The sequence below is a fragment of the Solanum tuberosum genome, unplaced genomic scaffold, assembly GCF_000226075.1.
Source record: "Solanum tuberosum cultivar DM 1-3 516 R44 unplaced genomic scaffold, SolTub_3.0 scf00735, whole genome shotgun sequence".
Lineage (NCBI taxonomy): Eukaryota > Viridiplantae > Streptophyta > Magnoliopsida > Solanales > Solanaceae > Solanum > Solanum tuberosum.
Window position 1 is genome coordinate 108,437 of NW_006239652.1, and position 15,474 is coordinate 123,910.

The window sequence follows — 15,474 nt, forward strand, 5'->3', positions numbered from 1 at the left end:
CAAGTATTTCATCAAATCAAGAACATTTGTGAAGAGAAGAATTAGGGGATTACTATCTTTTATTAAAGATTTTATAATGATCGTAACCTTCGCATAAATTCAAATACAAATACTATTGTTTGCTTGCTACTTTCCTTTCCTGTTTGCTGTATTTCAGAGACGAAACTTTAGACGCTTACAAATTAGCACGCCCAGTGGGACAATCTTTACCTCTCATCTTTTCTCTTTGAAAATCAAAGTTCAAGAACACTGAGATGGCTTCCAAGAAGATCAACTCGAAATCTACATCCACATCCAAATCTGGATCTACATCCCTATTTGCATATGCATCGAAATTTGCATTTGCATCTGCATTTGGATTCGCATCTGCTTCTGCAAAAACTGATGGATCCAAATTCTGCATCGTTGTGGAAAACATCTTTGATGTTACTGCGGGAAACATGAGACTTATCACAAGGAGCCAAGCTAAATTGATGGGAAACAAGGCTCACGAGTGCCGTGTGAATTTGCTATTGCCTTTGGTTTTGTCCCTAAAATGTGTGAAGTCTCCTGCGAAAGCCGCAAAAGAAGACATCGCCGAAATGGTCGAGAGGGTTCTTGCCCAATTGAGCCTATCTACATACAAAAAACCCTCCACTTTAGTCGACGATGATGTCTTGAGCACGGGATCTACCCCACAAAACATGTTTGCATCACATGTTCGGGAAAATCAATGCTATTCTCCATCACCTACTATGGTAATGCATGCGATGATGACTAACACTTCATCCGTAGTAGAACAACTTGTGAACTTGACAAGAGCTATTGAAGGGTTGACGAAGTATGTTCAAGATCAAGATGCTCAAATTGTTAAGATAACTGATAGGGTGGAAGCCATGATGGATGAAGAATCAAGTCATGCACCTGGAAAACGTCCACAAGAACAAGAGATGGTCAATCACCCCTCAAAGCAAGTGGAACATACTAAAGAGATCCAAGTTTCCTCTGAAGGAACGACCCCGATCAACCAAATCAAGGAGTTCATCATGGGGACCATTAAAGACAAGTACGAGGTTGCTACAAAATCCTCCTTGACATATGCAAGGCCATACACTGCAAGGATTGACAACTTGAAAATTCCTGCCGGTTATCAACCTCCAAAATTACAGCAATTCGATGGTAAGGGAAGCCCAAAGCAGCATGTGGCACACTTTATTGAAACATGCAACAATTCTGGAACATACGGTGATTACCTTGTCAAAAAATTTGTCCGCTCCCTTAAGGGCAATGCTTTCGATTGGTACACGGACCTTCAGTCTGGTTCCATTGATAGTTGGGAACAAATGGTGCAAGAATTTCTCAACCACTTCTATAGCACAAGACGTATTGTAAGCATGGTGGAACTTACAAATACACGTCAGCGAAATGAAGAGCCGATCTTTGACTTCATCAACCGATGGAGGCATGCAAATCTAAACTGTAAAGATAGACTTAGTGAAGCTTTGGGCATAGAGATGTGCATTCAAGGTATGTATTGGGGTCTCCGCTATATTTTTCAAGGCATAAAGCCTAAAACTTTTGAAGAATTGGCCACTCGCACTCATAATATGGAGTTAAGCATGTCGTCGATTGGTACTGAAATGCCGCCTATCCACGAACTATGTAAAGGCAAAGAAAAGCAAGAATTCAGGAAAGTGGGATATCTGTCCAAGGCTGGAAACAAAGAATCCATGAACGTCAATGCTTCTCAGGCGAAATTTACCACAAAGGTACGCAATATGCAGAGTGCAAAAGCGACTTCTTCTGAAGGAAGGACAAATCAAAAGCTGACCTTGAAGGAAATGCAACAAAAAGACTACCCATTTCTTGACTCAGATGTCTCCGTAATCTTTGATGAACTCCTTGAGATGAAACTCTTTGAGTTACCAGAGATGAAACGACCAAATGAAGATCCAAAATACTGCAAATACCACCGATTGGTTGGCTACCCTATCGAGAAATGCTTCATTTTCAAGGATAAAATCATGGACTTAGCTCGCGAAGGGAATATTGAACTTGAAGATGAGAAGTTGAGTTCCAATCAAGTCAGTATTGCTTTTGACTTACCCAATCCGGTCATGACCTGCAATTTTGTTGAAGGAAATGGGCAACAAGTCATCCCAAACATTAATCAGATAAAAATGATTAAGTTTGGAGACTTCGAACCCATTGATGTAAATGAGTTATTGCCATTTTTTACACTATGTGAGGTGGTCTCCGTAGGAGAAGGATCAACAAAAGAAGATGAAGACCAAGTAGATCATTTTGATGATTGGGGCTGGACTCTCGTGACTCGTCAAAAGGCAAGTTCGCATAAAGAGTCAACAAAGAGACACGTTAGGGAAAAGATGGTAAGGAGACCCAAAACAAAAAAATTGATTATGCACTCAAAGAAGGAGGAAATAAAGGTGCACCACTACCAAGAGTTGCGTCAACCAATTACATTAGGAGAATATTTGCCAAGTTGGTTTTACACCAAGTTCACATGCGATGGCACAACAGCTCTATGTTGTAACGTTGATGAGAATGAAGCGAAAGATGCAACTTCATCATGTCCATCACTAAAAGATGATTCAAAGTCATCTCCTGAAGTCGAGGATGTGTGCATGGCTAAAATCACATTCTCCGATGATGATGTTTTACTAGGTGACACACTTCATAATCGCCCTTTATTCATGGTTGGTTTTGCATGTGAGAAAAAGGTGAATAGAATCCTAGTCGATGGCGGATCTGGAATTAATATCCTTCCAATTCGCACCATGAAAGAATTTGGGATCTCAACAATGGATCTTATTGAAAGTCGTTTGATGATCCAAGGATTCAACCAAGGAGGACAAAGGGCCATTGGGGCCATCAAAATAGACCTCACCATTGAAGAGTTGCAATCAAGCGTATGGTTACATGTAATTGACTCAAAGACTTCATATAACATCTTGCTTAGTAGGCCGTGGGTACATGAGAACAAAGTAATCCCATCTATCTACCACCAATGTTTGAAGTATTATGAAGATGGAGTCTCTAAAAAGATTATTGCAGACAATAATCCCTTCACTGAAGTCGAAGCATACTTTGTTGATGCAAAGTTTTACTTGAAGAAATATGCCACAAAAATTTCATCAAAGATGACGAGCTCCTGAACAAGAAGTCTAAGGTAGGTGTTGATAAGACAAGCCTTCAACAAAGAAGATCCAAAACTTGGCATTTTGAATAAGAAACCCAACATGAATAATGTCTTCTCAAGTAAAAAAGGGAGACCCATTCTTTGTTATGTTCCAAAGGCCAAGAAGGATGATGAACACTCTCTCAAATTAAAAGAAAATGCACTAGGAGGGCTGACTAAGCAGATTGATGATATGAAGTTATCCCCAAAATCACTTGGAAAATTTGTGGCTCTCAAATCATCGCAAAATGAAGCACTCCCAACGAGGCGAACGGATGAAGGTTATGATCCTAATGCTTACAGACTATTGGTAAAAGCTGGATACAATCCCACTGAACCATCAAAATTGGGAAAGCTTCCATTAGAACCTGCAGCAAGGCAACAATGTGAAGGTTTGGGATACAAACAACCTCCACCTATCCGTATTTCCATAAAAAGGGCAAGCAACAACTACATCACTGTGGAAGATGAGTCTGCTACTTCTAACAAAATGTCTTCTATCTTCAATCGACTTGGAATCTCAACGAAAAGGATTTTTGTATTTGAGAGGTTAGGTTCATTGAGGAAGAAAACCAAGGTTTGGAGAAACAACAAGAGTATGGAAGTATCTGCTTTACCCAAATCTCAAAATGCTCCTAAAGACTTCCAAAGTTTGATCCCTTCTAGAATGCAGCGACAGACGAACATTGTGGTCTCATGTGGAGAAGTACTAAAGGCAAAGTCGCATGTTGTGGTCTACACCAAGCAACGTGTTGAAGATGAAGAAAGTGTTGGCTCTTCATATCATGTCACTGTACAAGATGAAAGTGAACTTCAAGAAGATGTAGATGGCTTGCGAACTCATGTCATCAATGGAAAACTCTATAAGAAGTACTATCCTTGAAGCGACGTCATACTCCTGACCCGCAAGAGTATAAACTGTGTACGGCTCCCAAAAAAAAAAAGTCCGCTTGGGTGAAAATCTCGAAAGAGGCGGCCTAGGCAAAAGTTAGGACACAAAAAAATAAAAATAAATTAAAAGCTCACTCTCTGAACTACGTAATGACTTGATCCTCTTCACTGAGGTACGTAGGCAACTTAGAGTATTATTACTTTAGGTTCAGTCATAAGAATAAAAAAAATAAAATAAAAAATAAAAAACATCGCCATGTGAATATCATGCTAATTCTTTCAAATAAAGATTCAAGCACGCAGATTTTGAGCCAACTTCAAACACAAATCATTACTAATCCGTAAATCCCATGGACGTGATTTTTATATAGATTGAAGATCTCGAAGTTATCTTTCCAAAGAAAGAAGAAGCTCATTATTCCGATACTACTACTCCACGTTATGAATTTTCTTCCACATGTGCGCAAAGCTGAAGAAAGCTGAAGATTCAAGCACACAGATTTTGAGCCAACTTCGAACACAAATCTGTACTAATCTGTAAATCCCATGGACGGGATTTTTATATAGATTGAAGATCTCGAAGTTATATTTTCAACCAAAAAAGAAGCTGATTATTTCGATGTTCCTACTCCACGTTATGAATTTTCTTCCACATGTGCGCAAAGCTGAAGAAAGCTGAAGATTCAAGCACACAGATTTTGAGCCAACTTCGAACACAAATCTGTACTAATCTGTAAATTCCATGGACGTGATTTTTATATAGATTGAAGATCTCTAAGTTATCTTTCCAACAAAAAAAGAAGCTCATTATTCCGGCGTTCCTACTTCATGTTATAATTTTTCTTCCACAGGTGTGCAAAGCTGAAGAAAGCTGAAAAGTTAACGTTTTGTTGCAATCCTCATATAATTGCTAGCTTATGGAGTCCTTTTTCCAATAAAAAAATGGGGTTCGTGGAAAGAAACAATCAAAATTCAAAGTTCAAGATGAGGAGTTTCTTATTGAAATATAAGTCACTATTTTATTGCTTCAAAAAAAAAGAAAAAGAATCATTACACCATAAAGAGCGAATTAGAAAATCCTAAGCAAATAAATAAATAGATAAAAAAAAATCTAACTACGGAAAAAGCTTGAAGCTGGTGACTTTTCTCAACTACCCCTTCCAGCTTGCTTCTCTTGATACTTGTTAATGAGTGCGGTGACCTTCTTTTTCTTGGAAGTCAAGGCTTTTAAGTGTTTCTCCACATTTGCTAGAGTTGCTTGAAGTTTCTCCATGGATCCATCCAACTTTTCATGTGTCAGCTTTGCACCATCGAGACGGTGTTGCGCATCAGAGAGGGCCTTTTCATGTGATTCTTTAGTCATCTTTGATGATCTTAAAGTATCATACTCTACGTACGACTTGAAGAAATTCTCGACAAGATCCTCCAAAGAAGAGATATCAAGTGTGGTTCGTCGTCGAAGCCGCAACTGCAAAAAAGAAGAAGGATATTTCATGTGTGATTCTTCATCAAAGCCACAACTCTAAAAGAAGATGCTCCGCGCCACAATTGTAGAAGAAGATGTACTAAGTGTGGTTCATCGCTAAAGCCGCAATTGCAAAAGAAGAGGCACCAAGTGTGGTTCGTCATCAAAGTTGAACCTACAAAAGAAGAGATATCAAGTGTGGTTCGTCGTCGAAGCCGCAATTTGAAAAAAATAAAATAAAAGATATTTCATGTGTTGTTCTTCATCAAGGCCACAACTCTAAAAGAAGATGCTCCACTCCACAATTGTAGAAGAAGATGTACTAAGTCTGGTTCATCGCTAAAGTCGCAATTGGAAAAGAAGAGGCACCAAGTCTGGTTCATCATCAAAGTTGAAACTACAAAAGAAGAGATATCAAGTGTGGTTCGTCGTTGAGGCCGCAACTGCAAAAAAAAATGAAGGATATTTCTTGTGTGGTTTGTCATCAAAGCCACAACTCTAAAAAAAGATGATCCACGTATGATTCGTCATCAAAGCCGCAATTGTAGAAGAAGATGTACTAAGAGTGGTTCGTCGCTAAAGCCGCAATTGCAAAAGAAGAGGCACCAAGTGTGGTTCATCATCAAAGTAGAAAGTACAAAAGTAGATGCATCATGTGTGGCCGCAAATGCAAAATAAAATGCACCAAGTGTGGTTCGTTGTCAAAGCCGCAGTTACAAAAGAAGATGCACGAAGTGTGGTTCATCTCCACCAAAGCCACAATCGCTAAAATCTTACACTAAGTATGATTCGTCGTCAAAATCAACTACAAACAAAGATGCATCAAGTGGTTCCTCATCAATTATGGATTATCCGTCATTTTTTATGGTATAATATTCAGGCTGTTTTTGATCCATCGTAAACCTACAAAAAAGAGAGGAAAAGTGATGTGTCTCACGGTGCCAATTGCACGAAGCTTCAAATTGGCATGGGGAAAATTGTGGCATATGCTCTCGCGATCGTCATGATGAATGTGGTCATATATGTTGACTTAAGAGATTTTTGTTCTTTCTCCATTAGATGATGACAAAATTCTCAATCAATACGGAAATCAATATGCGGCTCTTCGGCGAAGATGCAGAGAACTAAACTCATGAGGAATTAAGAGTCTATTTTATATAGAATCAAGTCGCTCTCCATTCGAGCTTTCCTACGCCAAAATACAAACGTTTTGGTGAGACTCCACAAATCTGCAAAACAATAATGACAGAATTGAAGACCAACTTCAAAAATTAATTCTCGTCAATCCATGAAGAGTTTTACCTTGATTGTTGGATATGTTGTATTCTTTGATGTCTAGTTTCTATAGAATCAAGTCGTTTGTCATTTAGAATGTTCTACACCAAGATAGAGACGTTTTGGCGAGACTGCATAGAGCTATTAAAAAAAAAGACAGATTTGATAGCAAACTTCAAAAATTAATTCCCATCAATTCAGAAGGGTTGTGATTTTTAATTTCGTATATGTCGTAGTCCTCTGAGTCTAGTTTCTGGAACATCAAACGAATCATGATTTCGACGTTTCTACAACAGGTTATGAATTTTCTAGCGCAGGTCTGTTGTACTGAAAAATAGTGACGAAAATTGAGTTTGATATGCATCAAGTTGACAATCAACCATTGTTAGAGCATGTGTATTTATAGAAATCAAAAGTACATAAATTGTGTTCCTACAAATTATGGAAAAACCATATTTGAAACAAAATTATGGTAAATTTTCCTAGGAACCAAATTATGGTAAGTTTCTATAGGAATCAAGTTATGGAAAATTCCAGTGGAATCAAGTTATGAAAAATTCCATTGGAATCAAATATGGAAAGTTTTGAAAGACTCCAAATAAAATATATATGTATATTTCATGAGTACTTCAAGCCTTGTTTTTATAGGTTTGACAAGTTGGACACCGCAACAAGCCTTGAAGCAGGGGGCATTTGTAGAAAGTGAAATTTTATTGATAAATCCATACTAAATTTGGATTAAATCTTAAATTCATGATACGTTTACCAAGTCAAATTACTGGTTAATAAAGTCGGATTAATATTTAAGTCAAAATTATATAACTTAAATCAAGTCCAAATTACATTTGGGTCAGTCCATTAAGTTGACAAGATGAGCCCAACTCATGTTCTTCAAGCCCAGGGGTCAAAGTTGCTCGGATCAAAATACCCCTAAAGCCCTAGCTCAAGCCTATATAAAGAGGTCTTCACAAGACCAAAAGAGGATATATGCATACATACATACAGAGAAATACATAGAGAATCCTTGCTGTTCAGTGGTGATCCGCAAGTCTTCCGCATACAAAGAAGTCTTCGCTCCAAGTGTTGAGCCGCAAGTATTTTATCAAATCAAGAACATCTGTGAAGAGAAGAATTAGGGGATTACTATCTTTGATTAAATATTTTATAAAGAATGTAACCTTCTCATAAATTCAAATACAAATACTGTTGTTTGCTTGCTATTTTCCTTTCCTGTTTGCTGTTTTTCAGGGACGAAACTTTAGACGCTTACAGTTCTATTGGAATATTTTAAGCTCATCCACTATCACCTTGCAAGATGTACTATATATTGTGCAAAATGAAAGATGATACATACATACGTTCCTCCAATTAATATTTTTTTGTTTCTTCACCCATTGTTTAATATCCGCATTAAAGTTTAATTAATTTGAATTTGCGCCAAGTAGGATCTCACTCGGACTGTAGCGCTTTTTCTACACATTCTTCCAACAATTTTTCTTTATATCAAGTCAATTGGATATGCTTTGAATGAAAATAACTCAAAATTATAAAAAAAAAACGTAGATATTTCTTTTTGATATATCAAATTCATCTTTTAACCATTTTGTCAGTGTACCTAAGTCTGCATCAGTAAAAGATGCAGCACATCCGGCGGAAGGAATGTAAGTACATATGAAATTGTAGTGTATGTAATTGTGGAATGAAACATAACATACATATCAAGATCAGTATAAGCAGCTAGCATAATCATAATCGTGACCTATGAAGGTTAAGATTTGAGGTCGTTCAGACTGCCTTAGGGATACCTCTTTTATCATATTTTAGTTTATTATGAGAGGTTAATAGTGTAACCGATATAAACCATCATGTGAGCGCATGGAGTTTGATCTCAACCCGATCAACTAAGACATCTCATACCTTTCCGAGTATGAGACATACACGTACATATCATATTAATTCATAACTATTCCTTACCATGAGCATAAAAGGAGTCACATGAACCAACAATACGATCCTTAACCTATGTCGACAAACGTAGTTTTAGAGTTCATCATTTAGAACTATGCCTTTTCAATTGACTACTTAGCTCTTTTAAGCTCATGTGATCATGGATTAGCCCAAAGACTTATATCCATAACATTTAAGAACCATAGCTCATAAATTTCATTCATATCATCACGTCATGAGGTTATAGTTCATGTATCATAATTTTGCATTCATGAGAGACATATATCATATCATAATAATAAAGTGGTATAAAGAATCATAAGATAGCATCATAAGGTCTTAAATTTGAGGACTTTCATAACTCATAGTTCTAAGGTTCATAATATAAGAATTCCAAGAAATATTAAGAAATCGCCAAAGAGTTATCCAGAAGTTATAAAAGAAAAATCATTAAAGTAGTTCTCAAGATAAGAATTTCTTCTTTTAGTAATCATTCATAATTTCATGTAGAAAATCTTAGAAAACACATGTGTAAAAGAATTATCAAGAAATTAAAATACTTTCATAGAGTAAATCTTGTAAGAACTCATGGGTAATCAAAGAATTATCAAGAAATTGAAATACTTTCATGGAGAGTTCTTGGAAGTTCATGAGGAATCAAGAGCAATTCAAGAATATGGAGTTTCACTCTAACCCTAATTCATTCACGAAGGATTCTTTTGAATCATGAAAATGTAGTTTGTGGGGAAGAACAAGGTGGAGATAGTCTTACATACTTTAATGATGAAACTTGATGAAGAACTTTGGAAGATGAACTCTGGCCTTGAAGTTTTTTGAAGTTCTTGAGCGTAGGAATTTATGAGTGAATGAGAGGATGTAATTATGAAAAATTGATTTTTTACACGTTTAAAGTCATGTAGATAACTCCCTCCAAAAAAATTCAGGACAAGCATACCCTCAAACAAATAAAAACCGGAGTTGGAAGATGAAATTTCATTTAAATAGGCAATGAGGTTTGCTTCCTCTCTGTCACGGACCGGGTCGCGGACTTCCACCAGGTTCGAGCATCGCTGATAAATAAGTCAGAATGTCTTAGTACTTCGGACTCTCATTGACAAACGATCGGTGAAGTTGGAAAGAAGACTTATCGACCTTAATTTGATAGGTTATGAATCATCTAACTCTTCATATTATAAAATATATGGTCAGTTAAAGTTGACCCTTATATGAACTCATGCGAAAACTTAGTCAGTAGGAAAGATTTGAACTTAATTTTGTGAAAACGATCCCTTATGACTCTAAACCACATTTGATACACTTCTCACACATAGGAATGAACCTTAACACATGTATAAGTAGGATATAACCTGACTCAAGTTAATACACTCATGACGAATGATTCAGATCTTTAGCATATAATTTACAAGGTGTTACAACTACACTAGTGCTGACAATTTTAGTCCATATTTATAAAATCAATCCATTTTATTCATATTTCGATGAGTTGGATCACTTGTATTTCGGTTGCATATGTATGGATTTCAAATCTATTGTTAACTTATAAGAGTATCGACACATGGGTAAAATACAAGTGTCACGTCCCGAGCCTACACCCTGGGAGGGACCGGCACCCGGAGACCATTTATGGCCCCAACCGAACCCTTGGCATGGCTTTCTTAACTCAACGGAAACCTAACTTAACAGAATAACTCAATACCATGCAAGGTTACAAAACAACTTAACTGATGCATAACATGCCAAAAGGTAACTCGAGTCTCAAAATAGAGTATTTACATATATATACATAGATGAGAGACTCAAAACTAACTGACTGACTGTCTATGAAGCCTCTAAAATACTGAGATGGATGTTGGGACAGACCCCGCAACATCCTAATAGAACAAAACTAAGTACAAAAAATATCCGAGTACTCCGGAAAGCAAGGAGGCTCACCACTGACTCTGGAGTGCTCAACTCGATCAACGACGTGCCGGATGCTGATCCTGGGTACCTGTGTCTGCATCATAATAAGATGAAGGCCAACTAGCATCAGTACATGAAATGTACGAGTATGCGAGCTGGAAAGCTAAACCCCAACTTAAGCTTGAAAGGGGTACAAAAGAACACTTACCTTGGATTGGTTCGACTCATGAATAACCGAACTCAAAATAAAGCAATAAGACATATGCAATATATAAATAACTTGTAAAACAGTGTAAACGGCTTAGCTCGTTAAGGATAAAACAATAACAAACTCAACTTTACTTATATAAAAGTAATATAGCTTTTGTGGGAGGTTCTTTAACCGACAACCACCACTATGAGCCCTAGTGATGATACAATGTTTTACCTCACGTTGCCCCAAGGACCATCCTATACCTTGCCGTGATATAGGACCTTACTTTTGCTTAGTGGATCCACTAGCCTAATCTTACGTGATCATCTAAAAAGAATGATACGTCAAGTCCCATGTTGGCGCATGGTTCTTATGGAGAGTTGAGTTAATATGAACTCGTGTCCCCAATTCGATGCTCAATGCTACTCCCGAAAATACTTTTGGCTCATAAGTGTCTTTAACACATCTTTCTTTGATTGAGAAAATTACTCAAAACTTACCTCAAAGGCTCTTTTGGAAAACATGGTTCCTTTCTTACTTAAATGCAAAAACATTTAGAAACTTCCTTGGGAAGGACATAGTTCCCTAATAACTTTGGAGAAATGGACTCGACTCATTACTCATTACTTTACTTGAACTCTTTACTTTTGACTTGACTTGAAACTCTTAACTTAACTTAAGACTTGATACTCTTAACTCGACTTGAGACTTGAAACGACGTTAAGACGTTCAATAACGACTCTTGAAAAGCTTTAAAAACTTGCTTTGACTTGCTTAATTTCTAAGCTTGGCTCTAACTTCACTTGACTTCTAACTTCTCTTTAACTCGATTCTAACTCGCCTTGAATTGAATTATGTATTCAAGGTGTATGATCACACGTTTTTGGATGAGTTCTTGACGTTTAGAAGTACCTTGGAGTGTTGGAAAATAAGTTCTTAACGTTTAGACGTACTTTGGAGTGTCGGAAACAACTATGAAACATAGGTACAACACCAAGGAACATGCATGAAAGAGTGGGGAATGAAAGGGAGAACTTGGCATCCTTGGTGCTCTGCAAGGCGCGGAGCGCCAGCCCTCAAAGTTCAGAGGGCCAGCTGAGGCGCTCTGCAGGGCGCGGCACCCCAAGGGGTGAAGTTCAGATCACTTCTTGGGGCGCTCTGCAAGGCGCGACGCGCCACCCCTTTTCCCCGACAACTTCGACTTTTCTCTTTCTCTTCTCCAACTCTAAGCCACCCTAATTTCAAAGGTTTCAAACCCAACTACTAAGGATCATAAAATCCCTCAACATATATGAGATTCAACTCAAAAACACAACCAAATCATCTCCCAAATCAACAAGAAACTTCAACAAACACAATCAACAACATCAACAACACAACCCAACAACTTCAACATCACAATCAATCTTTTCTCAATAATTAAAGGATCTTGGTGTGTGGGGGAAAGTATCAACCCAACACTATGAACTGACATACCTAGTAGGGATCACCCCCGACGATATCCACGACGATCCTTGACGAAAATCCTTGCTTGATCTTCTCTTTCTCCTCTTCTTCTCCTCTTCACTCTGAAGCCCTAGCTCTAAGTCTTTAAAATGGGACAAAATGATCCAAAAATCAGCCTAACACAACAATATAACCCCAAAAGAAATAGCTAGGGAAAAGACCAAAATGCCCTTAAAATTTCCGGACGGATTCCCTGCCAACTGCCAACTTTCAAAGGGCATAACTCGCTCATACGTACTCGGAATCTAGAAAACTCGGTTGCGTTGGAAAGATCATTCTAAGAACTTTGCGACCATAACTGGAACTACACCTAAATCATCCTGAGCTAGAATTTACGGCTGTTCAAAGTTGGCCAAAAACTCATCTTTTTTCCATACTTAGCCAAATTTCCAGATGTTCAAATTTCTTTCCAAAAAATGAAAATTTCAATTTTTTAAGCCTCTTCGTAGTCATTTCACATTGCTGGATGTTACAATATCTCCTCCTTGGGAACATTCATCCTCGAATGAGGTTACTCTTAAGAGGTTAAGGGTATAACATCACCCGAACACCCAACAAGCAACCATGCAAACATAACCATAACAACAACATGCTCATTATAATTAAAAGAGCACTGAAAAGGAAATTAGTACCTTAATCTGCATTTCCTCCGGATTCAAAAAGATGTGGATATCTCTTCTTCATGTCCTCTTCGGCTTCCCAAGTAGCTTCTTCAACAAATTGGTTTCTCTAAAGGATCTTGACTGATGCTACTTCTTTCGTTCTCAACTTAAGAACTTGACGGTCTAGAATCTGAACAGGAATATCTTCATAAGATAAGCTATCCTTGATCCTAACACTTTCAGTCGATAGGATCAATGAAGGATCGCCTATGCACTTCTTCAACATAGAGATATGAAATACCGGATGAACCGCCGCTAGTTCCTGTGGTAATTCCAACTCATAAGCAACATTGCCAATTCTCTTGGCTATGCGGTAAGGTCCAATATACCAGGGACTAAGTTTCCCCTTCTTGCCAAACCTCATAACCCCCTTCATGGGTGACACTTTCAAATATACCCAGTCATCTACTTCGAACTCTAACACCTTTCTCCTAATATCATTGTAGGATTTCTGGCGACTCTGTGTCGTTTTCAATCTCTCTTGAATCAGTTTCACCTTCTCTATAGCTTGGTGAACTAAATTTGGTCCTATCAACCCTGCTTCACCGACTTCAAACCACCCAATTAGGAGATCTACATCTTCTCCCATATAGAGCTTCGTATGGAGCCATCTGGATGCTAGAGTGATAACTGTTGTTGTAGGCAAACTCAATGAGAGGTAGGTGGTCATCCCAACTCCCTTTGAAATTGATTACACAAGTCCTCAACATATCCTCTAAGGTCTGAATAGTGTCGCTCTGCTTGCCCATCAGTCTGAGGATGAAATGCAGTACTTAAATTCACCTTTGAACCCAAGCCTTTCTGAAAAGATTTCCAGAACTGTGCAGTAAACTGTGCACCTCTATCTGAAATAATAGAGATTGGCACTCCATGAAGTCTTACTATCTCTTGAATATACAATTTGGCATAATATTCTGCTGAAAGGGTAGTCTGCGAGACCTTGGCAATGAGCTAACTTTGTCATCCTGTCGACAATCACCCAAATAGAATCATGTTGTCTGCGAGACCTTGGCAACCCTGTGATGAAATCCATATTGATCGTCTCCCACTTCCATTCCAGAAGTTCTATCCTCTGAGCCAAACCACCGGGCCTTTGGTGTTCAACTTTCACTTGTTGGCAATTTGGACACTTAGCAACAAACTCTGCAATGCCTTTCTTCATGCCATCCCACCAATAAAATCCTCTCAAGTCACGATACATCTTCGTGGAACCCGGATGAATGGAATATCTAGAGCTATGAGCTTCTTTCATAATCCTTTCTTGGAGTCCATCTACCATAGGTACGCAAAATCTACCTTGATACCTCAAAACACCATCTCCCCCTTTTTCAAAAGCTAATACTCTTTGCTTTTGAACATTTGCCTTCAGCTCAAGCAAAATGGGATCTTGATCTTGTTTCTCTTTCACTTCTGACACTAGTGATGACTCGTCCCCATTTGCCACCGCTATTCCTCCTTCTGCAGAATCTGTAAGTCTGACTCCCAGGCATGCCAGTCTGTGCACATCTTTTGCTAACTCTCTCCTTCCTTCTTCAATTTGGGCGGTGCTTCCAATAGAAAACCTGCTTAAAGAATCAACAACAACATTAGCCTTACCTGGGTGATAAAGAATACTCAGGTCATAATCCTTTAGTAGTTCTAACCACCTCCTCTGTCTGAGATTAAGCTCCTTTTGAGTAAGTACATATTGATGACTCTTGTGATCAGTAAATATATCAACATGCACACCATATAAGTAATGACGCCATATCTTCAAAGCGAACACTATAACAGTCAACTCTAAGTCATGGGTTGGGTAGTTCTTCTCATGAACCTTCAACTGTCTGGAGGCATAAGCTATAACCTTGCCATTCTGCATTAAGACGCAACCCAAACCAACTCTAGATGCATCATAATACACCATAAAACCTTGAGTACCTTCTGGTAATGTCAAAACTGGAGCTGTAATCAACCTCTTTTTCAATTCCTGAAAGCTTTTCTCACAGGCTTCAGACCATTGAAATTTCACTGTCTTCTGAGTAAACTTAGTCAAAGGAGATGCAATAGATGAGAACCCCTCTACAAACCTTCTATAATAACTAGCTAAACCCCAGAAACTCCTAATATCAGTTGGAGATGTGGGTCTAGGCCAATTCTGCACTGCCTCAATTTTGCGAGTATCAACTTTAATTCCATCACCGACCACAATGTGGCCTAGGAATGCCACCGACTTAAGCCAAAACTGACATTTAGAGAACTTGGCATACAACTCCTTATCTTTCAAAGTCTGAAGAACTATCCTGAGATGACTAGCATGATCTTCTTCATTCCTTGAATAGATTAGTATGTCATCAATAAAGACAATAACAAACATATCTAAATAAGGTTTGAAGACTATGTTCATCAAGTCCATGAAAGCTGCCGGTGCATTGGTCAAACCAAAGGACATGACCAA